Genomic DNA, 24,387 nt, shown 5'->3' with positions numbered 1-24,387 from the left:
GTTGTTGGATGTTCCAGCGTTTAGATGTTTCCAAAAGAATTGGCTGTATGCGGCTGAAAAGAAATGAAGGATTGGCATTGCTAATCGGCGATAATATCACAGATGCTCAAAGGAAGATCGTCGATGAGGGTTTGCATACAGAGTCAGTATGGGTGGAAATCAGAAAATTTCATATCAATGTCCAAGTGACAGGGAGAAAATGAGTGGTCAGAAAATGGGTAAGATGCATTGATTGTCGTCAAACTGCAGCAGCAAAGATGCCACGGTTTGCAGCGCCTCAGGAAGAGTTTTACCAGAATGTTCCCTGGATCGGAGATGATGAGTCACCAAAAGCCTTTTGACAAATTCGTTTGATTTGTGCTCGAGATTAGGTGCTGAGAGGCGATCTGAAAGAAGTATACAAAACAACCAAGTTTGTAATGTCGCTTCATATCGGGCACAGGGGAAAATATTTGAAAGAATATGCATGAGGCCGATTGTTTTTACAGAGAGGGTGGTAGATATCCGGAATACACTGCCAGGGAAGTGGTAAAATTGGATATGATAGCAAATTGTAACAGGCAATTAGATAGACAGATGAGCATGTTAACATATAAAGCGATCTTGACCATGTGTAGGCAGATGTTGTTATATAAATGCACTGATCGTCACAGACATGCTGGCGGAAGGGTGTGTTCCTGTGTTGTACTTTTCTCTGTTCAATCGAGAATTTTAGCTTCGGAGAGAGGGTGGATTTACATGGAACTTTTTTCTTTAGAGCGAAGGCAGTATTGGGCAGGCATGTTTCATGTGAACATGTTTTTGGGGAGCATGGGCAGAGCGAGCAGAAAACAGCTGCTCCCCTGAGTCCAATAACGGGACACAAATAGAAATTGAAAGGCACAAGGTATTGAAAGGACTTGAAGATAATCTGTTAGGTTCTGTGATTCTCTGCTCCAACAGACACAAATACAATCTTGCAGGCAATGTCATTGGCTCATTGTCCACTCTTCACTTGGGAGAAGGGGACCGTACTATTGCACACAGAGGGATTTTTGTACATCTCAAATGCATCTCTCTCCGATCATAAAGACTGGAAAGAAAATTGTGGGTTGCACTGGGAAGGAGACAAAATGCAAACGTCATTTTGGTCTACAAGCAGGAGAACACGAGTTGCATCACTTCTGAACCACACTGATCAAACAGAAAGGGAAATATCTACCAGGTTTGGCTGACATCATGAGGTGAACGAACCACTGAGTAGGCAGAAAACAAATAAAAACTTCCAATGTACAATCGCGACGTATCGGTCTGGGAGACTGCCAGGGGTACGATGTGTGGTCACCCGAACACACCAAATAGGGACAGGAGCAGGCCACTCAACAATTCCAGTTTAATAGAATTCAAATCAATGAGATCATGACCAACTGAAAGAGCTGGCAAAATTCTACAGATTTGGCAGCATTTGTGAGGGGAAATCTCTGTCACCTTTTCGATTCAAATGATCCTTCCTCAGAACTGGGAAAGGCACCACAGTTCTGAGGAAGGGTCGCTCGCCCCGAAAGTTAAAATCTGATTTGTATCCACAAATGCTGCCAGACCTGCTGAACTTTTCAGGAAATTGCTCTTCTTCTTTCTGATTTGCAGCTTTCCCAGTTCTTTGGTTTTCTATGCAAACCGTAGCTGATTTTTTTAGACGTCAACTATGCTTTCTTACGTATTCGTTGAGCAATTTTCACATGTCAATGATCGACAATATGTCGACACCAGCAGGAAAACAAAATTTAAACTCTTTGCATCCCTTATCTTTTGAGAAAGGGAACTCCAAGCACTCACAACGTTTCAAATGGGCACCCCCTTCCTCTAAAGTAATGGATGTCTATTTCTTGAATATGGACTATGCACTCACAAGTTGGATAAGAAAGTTAAAGTGACAATTAGTAATTTTTTAAATGACTCGAATTCGGTCGTGTTGTTGTTCGTGAGGAATATCGTCTCAGTTTTGAGTTTGGTAATACTCATTTGTTCAATTCGTAGATCTACGGCAGATAGAATTTAATCCCAAAAAGTGTGAGCTGATGCATTTTTGAAGTCTCATGGGGTGCGGGTGTGCACAATGTATGTCAATCCCCCAGGACGTATTGAGGAACAATGGAAATTTGGTGTGCAAGTTCGTCGGCGTCCAAAGATGTGAACGCCTGTAGACAGGGTTATACGGATGGCACACGTGTTGTTTTCACTTTTCAGTCATTACAAATTGGAAGCAAGGAAGTCTGCTTACAAAATTATAAATCATTGCATCAACCATAGTGTGAATACTGAGTGTAGCTCTGCTCACCACACTGTTGGAAAGTCCTGCTTCCACCTCAGACAGAATAGACGAGATTCAGCATGATGTTACATTGGATGGAAGTTCTCAGTTATGACGAGTGACTGGGAAGCCTGGATTTGTTCTCCTTGGAGCCCCGAATGTTGAGGAGGCATGTGAAAGTATGAGACGAATAGATTATGAAAATCTCTTTCCCATGAGTGCCGTGTCTAAGACCAGAATGCTTCAGTTTCATAGGTGCAGTAGTTGGTCCAAAATAGAATGTGCTGCCTGAGGGCTTGGTGAAGGCATTTACTCTATTCCATTTGAAAGAAATGCCAACATTCCATTCGCAGGTCAGTGACAACGCTGTTGAAGTGGGTCTGCCTTCACGTGCAGCAGCAGACGAGGTCAAAATCTTAATTACTTTGTGAGACTGGAGTTAAATAGGGACAGAGCAGGTCAGCAAAACTCACAGCGCTGTGCCTATGGATTCGATTGAAGGGATGAGCAGGTCTGTATTCATCGCATTGCAGTTATCATTAAGTCACGAAGTAAGGACAGAGTAGATGAATGTAACTGTGGTTCTGGATTTATAAATATACCCCAGACCAGAGTGTTGGTAAACGCAGTGCTGTCATCACAAGTATAGGCATAGCAGATCAACAGCAATCATCGTGCTGTGGATCTGAGGTCGCATGCAGAGCCAGAGCATGTCAGTTATAACAATAGTGCTGTGGGATTGCAGTGACATGTATACTCACAGCAGGTCAATAATAAGCAGATTGCTGTGTATCTAGAGTCACCTTTGGAGGCAGAGCAGAGAATAGAAACCAAGGTACTGTGGGGCTGGAGTTTAATGCAGAGATTGCACAGGTAAATGAGAGCCAAAGTACATTTGATCAGGAGTCATATGAAAAGACACCGCATGTCAGTGGCAAGGACATCACAGAGGTTCTGGTTTCACACGTAGAGAGAGACAAGGCCAGTACTTAACACAATGTTTTGTGTCTGAAGTTATGTGCAGAGCCAGATAGGACACTGATAAGCACATGTCGAGTAAAAGCAGATTAGGCACTACGACAGTGCTGTTGGCCAAGAGTCACATGCATTTGTAGAACAGATGAGTGCTAACCGCATTGCTGGAGGTCTTCAGTCATCAGAACAGACAGAGTATGTCAGGTTAACCACAGACCTGTGCGTCTGGAGACAGAGTAGGTCAGGGGAAACACAGTGCTTCTGTCTGAAGTTACTTGCCGAGACATTGACAACAATAGTGCAATGGATGAATGGAAAGCAAGGAAAACAATGTAAGGGACACATGGATAACGAGGGAGGTTCTGAATTGAGTGAAAGCGAAAAAAAGAAGCATACGTAGGTTTCAGGAAGCATAAATTGGAAAAGGCTGCTGAAGAATATAAGGAAGGCATGAAGATACTAAAGCAGGGGTTTAGTGGAGCAAGAAAGAGCCATGACATGCCCGAGGCAAGCAGAGTAAAGGGAAGTTCCAATATATGCGATGCTAACATTCAAACCAAGAGCATAACGAGGAAGAAAATGGACAAACAAGGATAATGGAGGGAACTTGTGCTTGGATGCAGAGGCTGTGGATGAGATACTGATGATTACTTTGCATCGGCATTCACCCAGTAAAAGGACATGGAGGAAAATGAAATATGTGCGGAGTATACAGATATGCCAGTGAGAGCAAGAAAGATGTGGTTTTGAATCTCTTGAGAAGCATTCAGATGGCTAAGTTGCCAGGGCTTGAAAGTATCTACCACAGTTATTTGAGGGAAGGAAGAGAAATGTTTGTTGTGGCTTGGAACAAGAGCTTTGTGTCATCGCTAACCACGTAAGAGATCCCGGACGACTAGCGAATAGGTATTGTTTTTCATTTATTCAAGAAGGGAAATAGGGGTAATACAGGAAACTGTAGGCCAGTCAGTCTTACATCGGTGTTTGAGAAGATATTGGAGAGAATTCTTTGGAATAGGATTTACATACATTTGGAAAAGAATGGCCTGATTAGGGGCAGCTAACATGCTTTCGTGCAGTACAGGTCATTTTTTCTGACCTAATTGACTTTCTGAGCAGGTCACAAAAATGATCAGTAAGGTTAGAGCAGACTATTTTGCTTACATGGATCTTAGTAAGTGTTTTGAAAGATACCACCTGGTGGACTCATGCAGAATCTTAAGATGCATGGGATCCATCGTGACGGGGCTGCGTGGATACACCTTTGGGTTATCCGAATAAGGAAGAGGATGACTGTAGAAGTGTATTTGATTTCTGTTTGTCCGTGACTAATGGTTGTCCACAAAGGTTCTTATTGGGACCTCTACGAATTCTGATATATTGAAATGACTTAGTTTGACATGCAGATGTAGAGCGACTGTATATCACTGGTACTTATAATGCTGTGGGTCCAGTGTCATAGAATCACAGGCATGTGCAGCAGGGAAACAGGACCTTTAGTCCAATTACCCCATTATTTCCCATTTGGACCTTATCTCTCTCAATGTTTCCTGCTCAGATGCCCATTCAGATAGTTTTTAAATGTTGCAACTGTCGCAGTGTTTATCGCGTCCGCTGGCAGGACATTTCATGCATGCACCATCTAATGTGTGAAAAAGATCGCCCCTCATGCCCCTTTTTAACAATTTTCCCCCTCACCCTTAAGCAAATGCTCTCTAGTTTTGGACTCCCCTACTGTCGGGTAAAGGTATGAACTTTGCAAATTTTCCATGCCCCTCATGATTTTGTAAACTTTGTAAAGGCCACCCATCGGCTCCAGGGAATAGAAATAACAACTTGCTGAGGCTCTCCCTGAAGCTCAATCCCTCAAACCTTGGCAAATTTCTGACAAATCCTTTGTGATACGGGCAGTGTTGTAAGTCTGGAATCAAGTGCAGAAACAGCGTGGACCAGTGTCAACTGCAGTGGTGTGGACAGGTGTCATGTGTAAGTAGATATCAGGTTAGTGGGAACTGCTGTACTTTGGGCTCGCTATCAAATGTAGAGAAAGGACAGGTCAATGGCAACCATGGTGCTTTTACTCTGGAGTTACATGTAGAGACAAAGCAAGTCATTGGTAATCACCGTGTTTTGTGCCTCGAGTCACATGCAGATAGAGAGTAGGTTATTTCAAAGCAAAATTACTTCGGCCATGTGGCACATATTGAGACAGAATAATTTAATAGAAGACGCAGTGCTTTGTGCCTGTTGTTACAGTGCAGGTCATTCATAACAGTACTGTGAGTCTGTCGTCACTTGTAGATAAGCGCAGGTTGGAGTAAACACAATGCTGTGGGTCTGATTCGAATGCAGATGCAGAACAGGTAAGCGGTAACCACAGTGCTGTGTGTCAGGACGCGGATGTAGGGGGGAGCAGGTCAGTGGAAACCACAGGCCCGTGGGTCTGGAGTCACATGTAGAGACAGCAAGTTAATAATATATACACTCTTGTGCTTCTGGAGTCTCATGTAGAGACAGAGGCGATCAGTGTTGCCCACAGTGCTGTGGGTTTGGAGTTTTTAGCAGAGATAAAACAGATTATGGTAACCACAATGCAGTTGGCCTGGAGTTATATAGAGCAGTTTAGTGGTAGATATTGCTCTGTGGGTCTGGAGTCGAATGAAGAGACAGTGTAGATGTGAATATTTACAGTGCTGGTGTTCTGGAGTCACAGGGAGAGGTAGAGTAGATGAATGTGAAACTGAATGCTGTGAATCTGGATTCACATACGTAGCCTGAGCAGATCAGTGAGAACCACAGTGTTTTAGGTCTGAAGGCAAATGCAGAGAGAGAGAGCAGATCATGGGAAAATATTGTGTTATTTTTCTGATGCTGCAGAGAAAAACACACAGAGCCTATCCATAAAGCTCAATAACACCATTCTTGGCAACATTTTTATCAATGTTTTCTGGTATCCAAAGACCACGGTGTCGCAGTGGTTAGCATTGCCGTATCACAATGCCAGGGGCCACTGTTTGATTACAACTTTGGGCGACTTTCTGTGTGGAGTTTGAACATTCTCCTCGCCTCTGCCTGGGTTTCCTCCAGCTGCTCCCGTTTCCTCGCACAATCTGAAGATGTGCAGATTAGGTGAATTGGCCATGCTAAGATCTCCGTAGTGTTCAGGGATATGTTGGTGAGTTTCATTAGTTCATGGAAATGTGGATGAATAGGGGAGTTGAATTCTTCTTGTTGGGTTACTCTTCAGATGCTCAGTCTAAACTTGTTGATGCAAGGAACCTATTTCCTCACTGTAGGGATTACATGATTCTATGATGTTGTGGGTCTGGCGTAAGACACAGTGCAGACCAGCATTATCAAGTGTGCAGTGGATTGCAGTCACGTGTAGAGAATAGGGGGGTGAGTGGTAACATAGGTGGTGTGAATCTGGATTCAAAAGTAGAGAAAGACCAAGTCATTGGTAATCATAATGCAGTCTACCTTGAGGCAGACATGGAGACAGAGCACATCGGTGGTAAGCAAAGTGCTGTGCATCTCAGGTCACATACAGAGACAGAACGGGTCTTTTGGAAGCACAGCTTTGTGTCACATACTGAGATACAGTAGGTCAACGGTAAGCAGAGGGTTGCAAACGTGCACTCACATGGAGATGCAGAGCAGATCTGTGGTACAGTCAGTGCTTGTTTCTGGAGTCACAAGCAAAGACAGAGCAGTCCATTGTAAAATGGGTGTGGTTTCGCAAAAACGTCCACAGCATGTCAGTAATACCCACAGTACCGTGAGACAGTGTCGGTGGGTAGTTACCACAACATTGTCGGTTGGAGTCACATGGTAACAGATACACGTATTCACGGGTATTCGGGGAATCATTGAAGATTTCCACAATGATCGTCAGTTGATTTCCATGCGCCAACAACTCCTTCAAGAATGTTACTCAGTTCAAACTACTCCATCTGTGTCAGTGCCATTCGAATCTATATCCCTCAAGAACTTAAGTCTGGCGTCTGGAGAAAGCTTGGCACGTTCTGTTTGTTCCCACTATCAAATAATCCATCTGACATTTTACAAATGGAGCAGTCACTCGCTCAGCATGGATGGGAGATCGATACCACAGATTGTGGAAAGGAGTGAATGGAAGTAAACATAATTGGAAGTCGACATTTTGCAGAAAATGTTCAAGGCTGTTGAAAGAATATTGTGTTCAACTTGAGGGAATGGAGTATGACAGCATATAAGCTGTGCTACGATTTCACAAAACCCTGTTTACACGCCATTTCTCTACTGTGAGCAGATCCGAGAAACAGATCTTACAAAGGTTTAATTTTCCTTGGATCAAGTAAAATATGGGTTTACATGAATGATGCATGGACTTCGTGGGTTATCTTTTGAGGAGAACTGTATTTTCTGGAATTGAGAACGTGAAGCGGTGACCTGATTAATGTCGTCAATATATTACCAGGAAAAGGCAGTGAATATAAAGATATTATGATATAGATCCATCGAGTTCATGCCGACCCCCTGAAGAGCTTCAAGACCAGATGAAATTCTCATCCTCCCCCGTTTAGCATTGATTCACCAAGTCTAATTTAATTAAACTGCGACATCTTTGGAATGTGCGAGACAACTGGATAAGTCAGAGGAAACCCAACAGAAATGAGGTGAAAGGACAAACTCTGCACAGCCAGTATGCAATTGTGAAATAGTCCTGGCGCTGTGAGACGGGAATGCGAACCACTGATCCATTGTACTGTTCAATGAAGGAAATCGAAATGTTCAAACATTCCTTGATATGGTACATCACAATATTTCATAATATAACATGATATAATATAATATAAAGCAATGTTAGTTCATATATTATTCCAGTTTTGACCTCCTTAAGTGAGAAAGTGCAACAAAGGGATACGAAACTGATTCCTGGGCTGGAGTGACTGGTGCTCGAAATGAAGACTGATCGGTTTGCATTTATTTTTTATTTCTGTTCTTCCTCGGCATCCAAGTTGTGTATGTGCAGTTGCGAGACACAACGAAAAACAACAGGTGGATAAACCCTTATTCATTTTCCACCAGCAGGAAGGAAGGAAGCTCCACAGGGGCAAGTGACAAAAAGTGCCCTTCGTGCCAAACAGCAATGTTCCCCGATCAAAAAGATGAAGGGGAGAGCAGGGATAAAATCAAAATAGAGTAGGTGGGGTGAAATAAACCATTCCACTCTCAGCTGTACCCGCCTTTCCCTGAAAATTTCGAGGATGTTGGTAGGCACCGTGTGCTCATTCTCCAGGGACATCCGGACTCAAACGTTACCACAAAAGACGGGTAGGCAATCGGTCATAACGACCCCCTCCACGTCCCGCTGCCTAGACCTGTTTATGACCAGTTTGCACAGGGCCAGTGGCAAACCCACGAGGAGCCCCTCCGACCTATCCTTTTCTATTGGCATTGTGTGCCCAAAGATCAGGAGTATGGGGCTTAAATCCAACCAAAAGCAGAGGAGGAGCTTTTCAACAAATTCAAAATGAAACACCCCACATATCATTGTTCCTGAACGCCCCAGCACCACAGAACAAGCAGTTGGGCTGGAGGTCCGTCAACCATCGCAATCTTCACCTAAGCCTATACCCTCTGATCCTGGTCTCTGATGCTAAATGGAACATCTTCCCTCATCCACTCCATCGAGGCCTTTCAGTATTCTGTATGTTTCAATTTGCTCATCCTTCATCCTTCGAGATTCTAGCGGCTCACATTACTAAACCTTCCCCCATACATTAACCCTTTCATTCCTGGGAGTATTGTCCCTCGTCCAAGAGACGCGCTCAGGGCCAGCACATCCTTCCTGAGAAATAGGCCCAAACTTGCTCACAATGATCAATATGTGGTCTGGTCAGACCAGAGCCTTATAAAGCCTTAGAAGTGCATCCCCTTATTTTTATTCTCGCTCCTACCTGTCTTGTTTACAATCGCGCAAGTGTGAACCCCCTCATTACTGATATACAAACGAAAGGGAACAAAATATTTTTCATTCCTCCGGTAGCAAACATAAAATGATGCACTCAGTCAGCGATGCCCACATACCGTGAATGATTTTATTTATAAATTTCAGAAAGTTTCACCTGAGTTGCCAACAGATGCTTTCATGCTTTCATGATGTGAAATATTTACCTCCTTCATGGAACAGATTAACTGCCGGTTGTCATTCTGTCGACTTCAAACAATGTTATGCAGCTATTCTGGAATGAATCACCGCACCATTTGTTTCACAGTGAAAAACAGAAACTATGAGCAGGGATAGATCATTCAAGCATTCGAGCCTGTGATAATATTCAATGTGACCTTTGGTGATCATCCAACACTATCCCCTGTTACTGATTTCTCACCATACCCTTTGATCCATTTCGTTCCAGGTGCCATATCTAATTACTTCGAAAAACAATATTTTTTTTTTTCGCTTTGACTGCTTTAAGTGGCAGATAGTTCCACCGTCTCCGCGCTCTCTGAGTCAGGAAAGTTTCCCTACCACCATTCTAAATGGCGTATCCTGAATGCCTTCGACTGAGACCCCCTTGGTTTTGAACTCCTCTGGTCATCGCAAACATGCTTTCCTGCGTTTAACCTATATACACTTGCTAGAATGTTACAGATTCAGGCAATTCAGCCCCTCAAGCTTCTTTCCGAACCTTAAGAACAGAGACAAGTAAAAGCAATCTTGAGCAAGAGAGTGGCTAATCGATGGAATTCATTGCAACAGACGGTTATGTAGACGAAGTAATTACATTCATTTTGGACTGAGAGCAGTAGGTTCCTCACTATGAAGGAAACCTAAAGTTACCATGAGGTGGGGAGGGATTTTTGTTTTTGAGAAATGTACCAGCCAGTATTGAATGCCAGAGAAGACTCGATGGCCTGAATTTGTGCTCCTATGTCTTATGGTCTTATGGGTTTTATCACTAGTTCGTCCTTAAAATTGGCTAACTCCAAGCCACCTTATCCAAAAAGATTTAGAGACAAGTATAACACAACTAAAATTAGCTTAACGTCTACCATTGGTAACACGTTAGAATCTATTATAAAGGAGGTATCAGTAAATCCTTTAGAAACTCAGAGTATCATGAAACACTCTGAGCACGTATTAACGGTAGGTTTAGCGGTATTGTAACATGTACTGACATAAAATGAAAAAGACTTGCTATCTCGGCAAATCATGTCATCAAAGTGCATTATCGTAAAAGAACAGAGTGCAGAATACATTGTTACAGCTTCAGACAAGCAGCAGAGAGAAAACAAAGATTAGAATTTCGCAGGTTTGTTTCAAAGGTTGTGATCAGAGTGGGAAAAGTTGTTCTTGAATCTATTGATATTTGAATTAAAACATTTAAATCTTCTGCCCGTCAGAAAAGGATGAAAGATAGTATGATCCTGGTGAGGTGTGGGATCATTGATTTTTGTCGGCTGCTTTCCCGAGGCAGCGGGAAGCATCGATGCAGTTAATCGATTGTCGACTAATCTGAAAATGCACTGGGCATGTTCATGACTCTATGGTAATTCTTGCTGTATTGGGCACAGCAGTTACCGTACCAAATTGTGATACATGCAGACAGGATACATTGTATAGTGCACGAGAAATAAAAAGTAAGCTTCTTGATGTACATAAGGAATTTCCATCGCCCTCTGAGGACGTCGAGACATTCTTGTGCATTCTTCACCGTAACATCAGTGGGGAAGCTCTGGACAGGTTGTTGGTGATCGTTCCGTCTGGTAACGCTCCTGACCATTATCATCTTAGCACCACTGATGCAGAGAGATGTATGTAATACACTCAGCCATGAGTTAGTTCCTGACACTGCGACTGGAATTCAAAAGCCACAGGTGGGACGTCAATCCGGAACGGCTGGCTTGCCGGAGGCTGGGGTGGGGGTGGGGGTTGTGTTGTGGGGGCATGTGTGGAGGTCGGTGGGTGGGTGGGAGCTGAACATTTCTTATCATGGTAGTTGATCTCACCCCACCGTGGTATAATTTAGATGGTGATGCAACATTGACTGCTCACTGTGGACTGTCACTTTAACAATTCAACAACTCAAAACTTGAGAGATCATTAACTACAGATAATCTCCAAGCCCGCTGAACAGGGCTCCTTTGTTTCATTGATCTCACTGTGACTCTTCAGAACTTGGTGGGCGATTATATAAGCTCTGCCGTTTCTTCTCGCAACCCGTGATTTTGGGGTGGTCAACACTGATAGTGGGAGGTTGAATATTAAGTAAGTTGCTACAGGTGGGTTCATTCATCAGGAATTGAGCACAGCATTTACCATTTCCGGACAGGACTGCCACTGAGTTAGATCCTGCTGAGTTTGGTGATTGACACTGTGGCACGATGTACAGACAAGATAAATGTTAAGACATGCAGAAGGAGGCTTATTGGAAGAGAGAGAGAGAGCATGAGATAAAGGTCGAGGGAGTGATGAGGAAGCAAGAGAGAAGCATAATGGAGATTGCAAGATTAACAGGAGAGGTGGAGGAGACAAAATACTGTTATTGCAGAGAAATTGAGGTGCAAACCGTAATGAGGGATAGAGAGACAGAAGGTTAATGTGTTAGTGAGAATAATGTGAGGTATGCAGAAGGAAAGTAAACGGGTTAGAAAGTGGGATCAGTCCCTGCGGATTGGAGGGTGGCTAATGTTGTACCACCTTTTAAGAAAAGTGGGAGAGAGAAAGCAGGAAATTATAGACCAGTTAGTCTGACATCAGTGGTGGAAAAGTTGCTAGAGTCTATTACAAAGGATGAAATTAAGATTCATCTGGATAGTGGTAAGAGGATAGGTCAGAGTCAGCATGGATTTAATGAAGGGAAATCATGCTTGACTCATCTTCAGAAATTTTTTTTAGGAAGTAACTCTGAAGATGGACGAGGGAGATCCGGTAGATGTAGCGTTCCTGGACTTTGAGAAAGATTTTGATAAAGTCCCACATCGGAGGTCAGTGTGCAAAATTAGGGCGCATGGTATTGGGGCAAAGTATTAACTTCGATTGAAAGTTGGTTGGCTGACAGGAAAGAAAGCGCAGTGATAAACGGCTCCATTTTGGAATGGCAGGCAGTGACCAGTGGGGTACCGCAGGCATCAGTGCTGGGACCCCAGCTTTTTACAATATATATTAATGATATAGAAGATGGTATTAGCAAATTTGCTGATGATACTAAGCTGGTTGGCAATGTGAAATATGAGGAAAACGTTAGGAGATTACAAAGTGATCTGGACAGGTTAGGTGAGTGGTCAGATGCATGGCAGATGCAGTTTGATGTGGATCAATGTATGGTTATCCACTTTGGTGGCAAGCACAGGAAGGCAAATGGAATCAATGTAGGTAAATGGGCAGTACAAAGAGATCTGGGTGTGCTTGTACACCAGTCAATGAAGGTAAGCATGCAGGTACGGCAGTTAGTGAAGAAGGTTAATAGCATGCTGGCCTTCATAACAAGAGGGATTGAGTATAGATGCAAAGAGGTTCTTCTGCAGCTGTACAGGGCCCTGGTGAGACCACAACTGGAGTATTGTGTGCAGTTCTGGTCTCCAAAATTGAGGAAAGACATTGTGGCTATTGAGGGAATGCAGCGTAGGTTCACAAGGTCAATTTCTGGAATGGTGGGACTAACGTACGCTGAAAGACTAGAGCAGTGGGATTGTATACCCTTGAGTTTAGAAGATTGAGAGGGAATCTGAATGAGACATATAAGATTATTAAAGGATTGGACATTCTGGAGGCAGGAAACGTGTTTCCGCTGATGGGTGAGTGCTGAACGAGAGGACACAGCTTAAAATTACGGGTTAGACCATTTAGGACAGAGATGAGGAGAACCTTCTTCAACTAAAGAGTGGCGGCTATATGGAATGGTCTGCGTCAGAGTGCAGTGGAGGCCCAGTCTCTGGATTCATTTCAGAAAGAGTTGGATAGAGCTCTCAAGGATAGTGGAATCATGGGTTATGGAGATAAGGCAGGAATAGGATACTGATTATGGATGATCAGCCACGATCATATTGAATGGTGGTGCAGGCTCGAAGGGCAGAATGGCCTATTCCTGCACCTATTGTCTATTGAAATACAGGTACAGAGAATAACGATTGGCAGAGAGAAAGGAGATAAATTTGTTAGAGTGGAATGCAGAGCCAAGAATGAAGAGAGAAGTGTGCCTGAGAGAATGATTCATGAGGGATTATGAAAGAAGATGAATGTGTTCAAGAGGAAAAACAGGAACAAAGACTAATGAAAGAGAGATACATGGAAAATGAATTGGAGAAAGAGAGATTGGGCAATGAGAGTGAAAGAGTGTTTGAATGAAGACGTTACAGAGGGAGTGAATCATATATTGTGTGACATATGTGAGGGAGTAAAAATAACAGCGTTCAAGATAGAAACAGCGACAGAAACATTAATGAGGGAGGAGAGCAATTAATAAAGTGTGAAAAGAACATCAACAGCACAGATAGATAGAGAAAACCTAGGTGTAATCTATTTTGTTACTGATATCCTCGGATGTAGTTCAGCAAATGTCAGCTCTTGGACTGTACATTACACTATCGTCGTAATGACCCCGGTTTCTTACATTCATGTCGAAACGTTAGTGTGAAATAACATTTTCACAGTGAGGTCGGAAATTGGATCAAGACAGAGTGATAGAAAATCCTTCGGCGATAGGGATGCAATAAGATGGCGATAGGATCTCAGATGTTGGGGAAGAGAAGAAGGACATCTCACAGATCAGTACCCTCTGAAAGCACATCATCATTGTCTTCACTCACCCTTCATTATATTTTATTCACAAGACGTGGTGCACATTGGCCGGTCCACCATTTGTTGTCCATCCCAACTCGCGCCTCTTGAGAAGAGATTGTGGTGGATCTCCTTCTTGAACTGCAGTGGTCAGTGTGCTGCACGCAGACGAACAATAATTCGTCATGAGGTACTTAGAGGATTTTGACTCAGTGACTTTGAAGGAACTTTCGAAAAATGTCACTTACCTTTCATTCCTATTCATTCACTTAAAATGAGAGCCACTTGTTCGGCCAACATTTTTGCTCTCCATTGTTCCCCTTGAGAAGGTGGTGGTGGGCTGGACTCTTGAAACAAAGCAGTCTGTGTGCTCTGTGTAGACCCATAATTCCATATGGGAGGTGCTTCCAGAATTTTAACCTGTGACAGTGAAGGAATGCGATACAATTCCAAGTCACAATGATGAGTGGCTTGGAGAGGCTGTGATCCCATGCGTCTGCATTCCTTGTCCAGCTGGCTGGAAATGGTCACGGGGTACAAAGGTGCTCAATCAGGAGCTCTGGTGAATTTCCGATGTGCATCTTGTGGAAGGTACACACTGCCACTGAGATTTGGTGGTAGAGCGAGTATTATGTGTGTGGATGCTCTCTCAATGAATTGAACTTTTTTGCTCTGAATCGTGTCTCTTGATTGTAATTGCAGCTGCCAGAATCCAGGCAGGTGGGCTTCACATATCTCAGTTGTGCCTTCAAAATGGTGGATAGATTTTGCGAGTTGCGAGGGTTGGAGGTGAGTGGAGGGGAGAGTAAGGAGCTAAATTAGCCGCTGCAGGACTTCTCACTTCTGAGTCGCTCTTTAGCCACTGTATTAATATGGCTGGTCCAGGTTAGTTTCTGGCTCAATTTTCAGACCCAGGCTGTTGGTAATTGTAAGCTGTTGGTGGAAGTGTGGGGAATGGGTGATTGTCAGTGTGTAATATAATGCAGATACTATTGAACGTTAAGTGGGACTGGTTTGATTTTCTCTTCATGGTAAGCTTCAGGACATTAAATGTTGGCAGGGAACAAATCAGATAGTATAACACAATTGAAGTCTAAGTGGCAACAAGTACTGAAGGACTGAGAATGGGGCCAACTCGGAAGGCAATGAGGGGGATAAGCGGTGAAGGCATGAATAGATAACGTGAAAGATCATTGTGTTTGTGAAAGTGTCTGTCAAACAGGCTGAGGGTGGAGCGGTTGGGCTGATGGGCGGCGTCAGCAATCCGTTTTCCCAATGTAGTTTTTACCAATGATGCTAACGTGTGTGTCGATTCTGGCCCTTTAACAAAGTTACGTTGTCCTTGTTTATACTGAAGAGAGATCGTGAAGACAGAGTTTCTGTCATGTCTGTAGTGGGGACTTTCAATAGGAGGAGGGAATTGGCAAGTTCTCCCTGTTCACGATGTTTTCTAGTTTGTTCATTTTTTAGCAGGTTGTTGGAAATACCCTGGTAACAGAGAAGCAGCTACAACAAACAGAAGTTCCATGCTTCAACAGATGTTTATCACCAGCTTTCTCTCTGAAAGCTCTCCTGTACGTTTGAACCTGAGTTTGTATTTGCGTTTTGCTAAGTGGTGCGTTTTGGGATGTTGCAGAAATTGGAACAGCTCCCTCGCTATCTTGCAATAGAGGCGTTTGGGTTTTCAACTACGTGAAGTTATTCAAAATTCTGTTTTCATTCTGTTCCTGTTTCATACGTGGTGTTCAAACAAATTTTGTTTTCCATCAAAACGTACTGTTTGACCAGCTACACCACTCCTGGAATTTCCACTGTCCATCTGCCTAAGAAAGAATGTTCGGCTCTGGTGCGTCACCTTAAAATATTCTGAGGGAGTCTGGCCTTCTCCATAACAGATGTCAATCTAATTGGAAGTGCCCCATACTTCTTTCTCATCCAGGACAAACTTGGGACACACAGGCTGCATCCAATGTCTGACATGCTTCCCTCAAGTTCAATCTCGGTCTCAGAGAAATGTTTGCAAATATGACAGTCTCCAAACCTCTAAGAGAGACTAATCCCAATTCAGGCATTCCCGACAAGGTTTAGGTGCCGTTACCACTGACATATGTCAATCCCCCCGGCCAATGCCACTCCCCTAGGTTCCAGGATACAAACAAAACTGCATTGGTGATCACCTGCGTCTAAATGCACACACGTTTCATGGTACAGATCTGGCGATACTGCTGGGGAATGGACATTCTATCTATTTTGGCTGAATAGGTTCAGGAAGAACAGGGGGTAATGAAGGGAAATATATACCGTTTTGGAAGGACTCTCTCTCAGTTGCCCACACTGAACATGGGATCTCAAATTTAATGTGTAGACCTGACACAGAACTCCCGGACCACACACTGAACACACAGACCCCACACAGAAATTAAATACCACATATTGAAAACAGGTACACCACATTCTTGTGTGTGTGTGTTGGTGATTCTCCATATGTGTTAGTCTATATGTAAATATGTATGCCTCTGTTTAGGTATGTGTGTGTGCTGCGTCAGTTTGCATATGTAGCTGTTTCTGGGAACGTGTTGTTTAACGTGTGTCTGTGTGTGTCTGTGTGCAGGTGGAGCGGGGTGTGTTTATGTGTTTGTGGATCAGCCTCTTTCTCTATCTACTGATCCACTGCTATGATTCCACACATGTGTCTTTATCTGTGTTGCTATGTGCTTCTATATGTGTGTGTCTATCTTGTGTGTGTTTGTGCATTCATGCGTGTAACAATGATTGTGCTGTAATGTGCACCTCTGTTCAATGGAGTCTCTGCAATAGAGTCATAGAGGAAAATTTTTTTACAGAACGGAGACAGGGCTTTTGATCGAAACTGGCCCTTGCCAATGAAAACATCCAACCACTCGGAGCACAGTTCCTTGCAACTCGTCCATTCACGCCAATTTCCTATCCAGGTATTTGTCCAAATGACGTATACTTGTTGTTAACGTACCCACCTCAACTACTTCCACTGGCAGCTCACTCCATATGCATACAATCCTCCGTCCAAAATAAAAATCTCCTCAGTTTCCCTTTTTACGTTTTCCACCTGAACCTTAAACTAGTTCCCTGCATTCCTCGATTCGCAAAGCCTCAGAAAAATACTGAGTGCATTCCCGCTACCCAAACTTCTCGAGATAACTCCTCAGTGTCCTACACTGTCATGAAATATACCCTAGTTTGACCAAACTGTCGCGAAAACGCAGGCGATTGAGTACCGGCAACATTTTTTCTAAATGTATTCTGCATTCTTTCCAGCTTAATACCATCCATCCTCGAGCAAAGAGGTCAAAACGGAACACAATACTCCAACTGCAGCCTAGCCAACATCCTGTAAAACTGAAATATAGCTTTTCAACTTCAATACTCAATACCTTGACTGATGAAGGCCTGTGTGCTGAAAGCCTTCTTCTCTGCCCTGTCCACCTCTAACTTCACTTCGAATCAACCTGTGCCTGAACTCCAAGTTCCCACTGTTGCAATACACTCCTTAAGGTCCGACCGTTCACCATGAAACTCTGAACGTTGCTTAATTCAAAATAGAACACCTCACCTTTACCTGTACTAACTTCTGTTTGCCATTTCTCGGCCAACTTCCCGCGCTGATAAAGGTCCTGCTGCAAGTTGTGATAAACTTCCTCACGGTGCATGTTTCATCCATTTTTTATTGGCATGAGCGAACATACTACATATGACTTATACATTTTCATCCGCATCAATGATAAAGATTAGAAAAGAGGTAATGTGAATTAAAGGTTATCTTAACTTCTGAAAAAGGTCTTCACGCAGAGGTACCTGCATATAGTTCCAAGAAAATACTCGGCGTCACGAATGATGCCCAAAATTAATTTACTTCCTCGTTACAGAAGGAGCAGAAACATTTCTCCTCATGAGCACGTTCGACTCTGAGGTTGTCATTCCAATCAGAATTCTTCTTAAATCTGGTGTGTGTTTGTGTGTGGGTGTGTCTTTGTGTGTGCCTGTGTGTGTTTCTTTGTGCCTGTTTGAAAGTCTATGTGTCTGTGTATGTATGTCTATGTGTTTGTTTTTGGATGTTTGGGAGTTTGCGCGCGCGTGTGTGTATATGTGTGTGTGTCAGAGAGTGTGCATGTTTGTGTGTGTTATGTTTGTGTGTATGTGTGTGTGTTATGTTTGTGTGTGTGTGCGCGCGCGTGTGTGTGTGTGTGTGTCGTTGGAGCCGTCATTTTGTATTATGCAGTGAACTACTGTCCACCTTCTCTGCCCCACTGACTGAATCCCGAACGGTTTTCGATGAAATCTACTGCTGACTGTGCATGGTTTCCGGAGGCCACAAAGGAAGGCATTTAATCACCCCAGAGATATTCAGACCTGCGCATGCTCCCAAACGCACGCAGGTAAACGAATGTGGTGTCATGCAGGTCGGGGTGAATTGTAGCTCCAGACAATTTCGGCAATTCAACAAACTTCTCAATCTTGTATTAATAAATTTGACAAATAGCATTCCCGAATCCAAGCGAAATCAGTGCACACAAGGAACAGTTCCCTGTCACCCTCGTACTCTCAATCCGAATGAACTGAAGGCAAATACAGCTGATCAGTCCCATAGGTGCAGTTAAATATCTGAATGGACTGGACAATTCAGATACATTCATTAGCAAATGGAGGATTCAATATCTGATCGAAACGCCAAAATGCCAAAGCTTCAATGTCAGCTCCTCGTTCTCACAGTGGTTAGTAACCCGGTCTGTATGATGGGCGTTTAGGATTCAATTCACTGGACAGGCAAGTCGAATGAGTTCATTGAAATAATGAAAACATGACACTGGAATTAGATTTTCAAACTGAAAATCATCCCGATTATTGGAATTTGTCATGCCTATCAAGATTTTACATCGGAAACAGACATGGTGAGTTTTCGTTTGAATCAGGGATTGCAGTCGGAAACAATCCCCTGAGAAGAAACTCCCAGCTCTGCAAATTCCAGTGACAAGCTTCACAAGTGTTTTCACACGGAAATGGGACTGAATCGACATTTCTGCAAATCCAATCAACTGGTAGCTTTAATCCAAGATCATTTGCTGGAACAAGATAGTTTTGAACCGAGTGACACCAGCCATTTTCGAGTTATATTGCGACATCTGGCAGAATTCACGCATAATCTGATAGATATTGAGTATCTTGTAAACAGTGACGAGGACAAGACACAGGAACCTAGATTGTAACCTCTGCCTTTATTTTCTTTAGTTTTGTTAAATTTTGCATGGTAACTGTGCATTATCCTGTCATTTACAGACACTAATTTTGTTTCTCCACTTCTCCCATTTTTATTGAAGTATTGAAGATGGAATTCAAGTCCCTTCCAGTAAAATTAAGCGTATGGACATAATTCATCAAGCATGCAAAAAATAAGAGTGACCTGAGTGCTGAGTGAATCTGAAACTTGCATACATGACAGGAGAACTTGAACTACATGATACACACTAATATAGAGTATGATTCAAAGACAGAATGAATCGCACGTTCAGTACATGTCCAGCAACAGAATCCCACAGTTATATACATTCATGAATCTGACAGTGAGAGATGGGGAGAAAGTCTTGCTCAAATACAGAACCAGATGCTATTTAATGCAGAAGGAAGTCCATATTCACTGGCACTATCCGTGATCGACACAAACACGCAGAAACTGCTGGAATTAACAAACACAGGGCACTTTGCACAAATGCCAACCATCGACCATTTAATTAATCTCTAACCCACAGCATTCCGATTGTAGAAACGGTCTGACATCGAAGGGAACGAATTATTAAACAATATTAAATACTGTGTTTTATCGAGCTCGTATCAATCCCTGCCATTCCCAAATTGGCCTGTACAATGTCATTAGTAATATGCACATGCACTTCTCCAACATCCAGTCTTCATTGTTCAGGACTGTGAATACTTTTATTGGCCGTAATTCACATTTCTGACAGAGTTGGACAAGTTTACATTTCTTTCAGTATTACAGACAGAAGGCATTTTGAACGTTATTTATGTCCATAAATCTTGCATTTTTTGCAGAAAATGCCAGCGTAAAGCACCGGAAAATGCTGTTGGCTTCCAATCTTATCAGATAGAATGAATCAGAAGGAGAGACACTTAGAAGCAATGAGGAATTTGCAACAGCAACGGTATGTGATGGATGGCAGTTATAGGAAGGAGAGAAGTCTCAGAAGCAGTCACATAGATGGGGTAACTCCAGAAAAGTTAAGTGAGATAGGCAGCTACTGCAGGAGTCTTGTGTGGATGTACCCATTTCCAGCAGGTATGCTGTTTGTGAAAATGTAGGGGGTGATGGATTCTCAGGGGGACGTCGCAGGAACAGCCAATTTTCTGATACTGAGACAGGCTCAAATGCAGCGAGGGGTGTTAGGAGATTCTCTCGTCCGAGTTACGGACAGATGTTTCTGTGGCCAGCAGCGAAAATGTAGAATGCTGCGTTGCTTCCCTGGTGGCATGATGAAGGATGTCTCAGAGATGGTGCAGAATGTTCTCACGGGGGAGAGAGGCCAGCAAGAGTTCATTGTCCACATTGGAACCAACGACATATGAAGTTTCAAGGATGAGATTCTGGAGGCAGATTACAGGGGGTTAGGCAAAAATTTATAAAGGAGGTCCTCGAGACATGTAATATCTGGATTACTCCGGGTGCTACGAGCTGTTCAGCGCAGGAATAGGAGGATGGAGCAGATAAATGCATGGCTGGAGCTGTTGTATGGGAGAAGGATTCACATTTTTGGATTATTGGAATCTGCTTTGGGGGAGAAGTGACCTGTACAAGAAGGACAGATTGCATCTAAATTGGAAGGGGACAAATGCACTTGCAGAGAAATTTGCTGGAGCTGCTCGGATTTAAATTAGGAAGGTGAGGGCGTGAGAACCAGGGAGATTGTGGAAAAAGAAATCAATCTGAGACTGGTACAATTGGGAACAGAAGCGAGTAAAACAGTCAGGGCAGGCAGGGACAATAAAGGAAGAATAAAGGACACTTATTTCAATGCAAGTTTCTGAACAGGGAAGGCAGATGAACTCACGACGTGGTTGGGAACATGGGGCTGGGATATCACAGCAATTACAGAAACATGGCTCAGGGATGGGCATGACATGCAGCTTAATGTTCCAGGATACAAGATGGATAGAAAGGGAGGGAAGAGAGGCAGGAGTGGTATTTTTGATAAGGGATAGCATTACAGCTGTGCTGAGGGAGGATATTCCCGGAAATACTTGCAGGGAAGTTATTTTGGTGGAATGAGCCTAAAACTAAGCTATTACCATTTGTATACATTTGTTTCATATCCCTCTAACACATTCTTATTTATGCATCTATTTAAATGAATTCTTAATGTTGTCGCTGTAGCTGCATCTATCACTTTATCTGTCAGCGTATTCCATATAAAAACCATAGTCTGTACAAAAAGATTTCCCTTCAAGTCGCTTCAAATCTTCCCGTCTCGCCTTAAAATTATGCCTTCTTGCTTTGAGCTTCCCTTTCCTTGGCAAAAGACCTTTGTTTCTCACCAACATCCTGGGTTCCAGTTAAAATTATCCAAGCCAATCCAGCCTCTCTGTATAACTCAACCATAGTCACACCAACATCTGCCCGTCTCCCCATATCCCAGAAAAGTTTGGGCAGAATATCTTGCAAATCTATTTTGCACACTCTGTCGTTTCATAATAGCCTTGGACCAGTCGCTCTGATTTTTGGAGTTAAGAAATCAGATTTTTAAAAAAATAAGTTAAAATGAATGCCTTTGGCAGAATGGCAGAAACCTGACCGAAACATATTTCTCCAGAAGCATCATTAAACGAGCATGGTTTTATTCATACTTCTGGATAAATCAATGACAACTCATGGATTGTTTGTCAGATTTGTGATTTTCAAAGCTGCCAAGAAACGATGATGATGTATTTACTGGGTGGACATGTCCTGTACAAGCGTGTTTTAACATCAGCAAAATAATGTGGATTCAAAACCATTGAGCGGTCGTTGACATTATTCTGTTGTTTTGGAATTATGTGTGGTGATCAAATTGAGATGAATAAGGTATAATGAGGTTTGTACACAGAATAATGTAAAGTTCTGAACGTGCTGCATTCTAAGTTTCATTTGGCAGTCATCGTTAAATGGCAAAAATAAGTCAGTCAATATAGAAAATTGATTAGTTTACTCGAGAACGGTGAGGAAAGCTTTGATTAAGTTGAGAATACATGATGGGCCACTGTTAGCAGGTACTGAGGGATGCAGGAGAAAGTGAGGACTGCAGATGCTGGGGATCAAAGCTTAAAAATGTGTTGCTGGAAAAGCGCAGCAGGTCAGGCAGCATCAAAGGAGAAGGAGAATCGACGTTTCAGCATAAGCCCTTCTTCAGGAATGATATACTCACTGAGACCTTTTAGAGGGAGGAGGAGAGCTTCTTCTGAGGGATGCAGTGATGGATTGCCATGCGGATGGAGGCATGTGATGTGCAATTGATTGAATCTCATATGACGTCCACATTTAATTTATTTTCTATTATATCCATAAATATAAATGAAGAAATTGCAACCATCTCTGCTCATTTTTGCATATTCTAATGACCCTCGATTTTTTCATGATGCCTCCGTGTCTGAACGTTTTGAAGACGAACGTCTCTGCGCAAACTCATGAATCCAGCGTCTGCAATAATTTGCTGCTGCGTCATTCCAAGCAGTGATTGTGACACCTCTCCAGCCCATGGAACCGTGCTGGCCTTTGCTCCCACAATCACACCTGGCTGAAAAAAATTGTCTCTGTCTCTGACGCAGATCACAATGAACTCTGGGAATTTGGCAGCTTTTCACCGAGCTTCTTACTGTATTTTAAGTGTTTGTCTTCGACCTGCTGAGACTTTCCGTTGGTTTCTCGCATCGAAATTGCGCGCTCTTCAATTCGGCAACTCAGAGATATATTTTGCAATAAAAATGGTACTTCTGTCACTCTAACATGGCAGCCGCTATAGGCGAGGTGCATTTGGATTGACAAGTTGGGAACTCGTGGCAGAAGAGATGGCACTATCGGGACCCAGAACCTTAAGGGGAGTCAGAGCAATGCAATGTGACCAAGAGCACAAATAGTGTCTGTCGACAAACTCAGAGCAGTCAAATAGGAACTCTTTGTTTCGTAATTCGACCTTTCTGGATCAGAATTTGAATGCTTTACTGTCACTTTATTGTTTCCTTTTTCACCACGTACTGGCCCTTTAAACCTTGATTTCCTGGTTGATCTCGAATTGATGAGCTCCTCTACACGACCCAGGCTTTTTCTTTCAGTCTGTCTAGTCAGACGGCAGATCACACATCTCGATACAGGCATATCTTTACACCATATGACTTAGAATGAGAAGAAGACCATTTGGCCCAATGACTCTGCTCAGTTAATAAATGAAATCCTAACTTATCTAACAATCTTTAGTATCACTGTCTTACGTTATTCCCATATTTCTTAAAACCTGTACTGATTTGAAATGCACATTCCAGTCTTATATGCACAAAATCGTCAAGCTTTGACAGGCATTACAGTGAAGTATTCCAGAGTCACACCCTCTGACAGGCGAAAATCCTGAAAATGTATGAGTTAAATGTTTGTGCTTGATTGCACTTCTTCTGTTGCTGACAACTCACATTTCCTCTTGGACGGCCAGTTTAGATTCGCTGGCTGCCACTCCATGAGATGAAAATATCGAGTGTATGTTTGTGACAGAAGGGATTCCAACTCCACCAGGACTGTGGTCTGGACACTCCTGGCTATTCTGTTATGGGCGATTCATCTGTGACAAGTGTATTGGTACAGAAACATTTCGACCAAGATGCATCACCGTTGTCGGTTCAGTCATCCCTTACTGCAGTCTAGCTTTTGGTGACTTTCCTGTCTCGACCTGCTTAGTCAAAGTGTGGTCAGTGGAGAAATTCATACTGATGGACATTGAAGAGTATGATGTGTGCCGTATTCACCCTCAGTGGAGTCTCCAATTTGTTTTCATGATCAATGAGACCTAATTTATCGAAGGGTGTACTGGGGAGATCAGGGGATGTCAATCAGCACGTTGTTTTCTTTAATCTATCTGATCTGCTGTCATTGAGATTTATGTGTTTCTGAAGCCAGTTTTGACGATTTCCAGAGTTGCTCTTTTCCCACCTCTCTCACAGTGTCATGAACAACCGTGATCCTGTCATGCAAATGGCAGAGGAAATAATTCATGAACGTGATGGTGGTCCCTGAAATATTTCCAATCAGGCCTGTTCTTGATCAGTCCAACTGGCAAAATACAGTTGCAATCGG

Source organism: Chiloscyllium punctatum, chromosome 51 (assembly GCF_047496795.1).
Source record: "Chiloscyllium punctatum isolate Juve2018m chromosome 51, sChiPun1.3, whole genome shotgun sequence".
NCBI lineage: Eukaryota > Metazoa > Chordata > Chondrichthyes > Orectolobiformes > Hemiscylliidae > Chiloscyllium > Chiloscyllium punctatum.
This window is presented reverse-complemented; position numbering follows the sequence as displayed.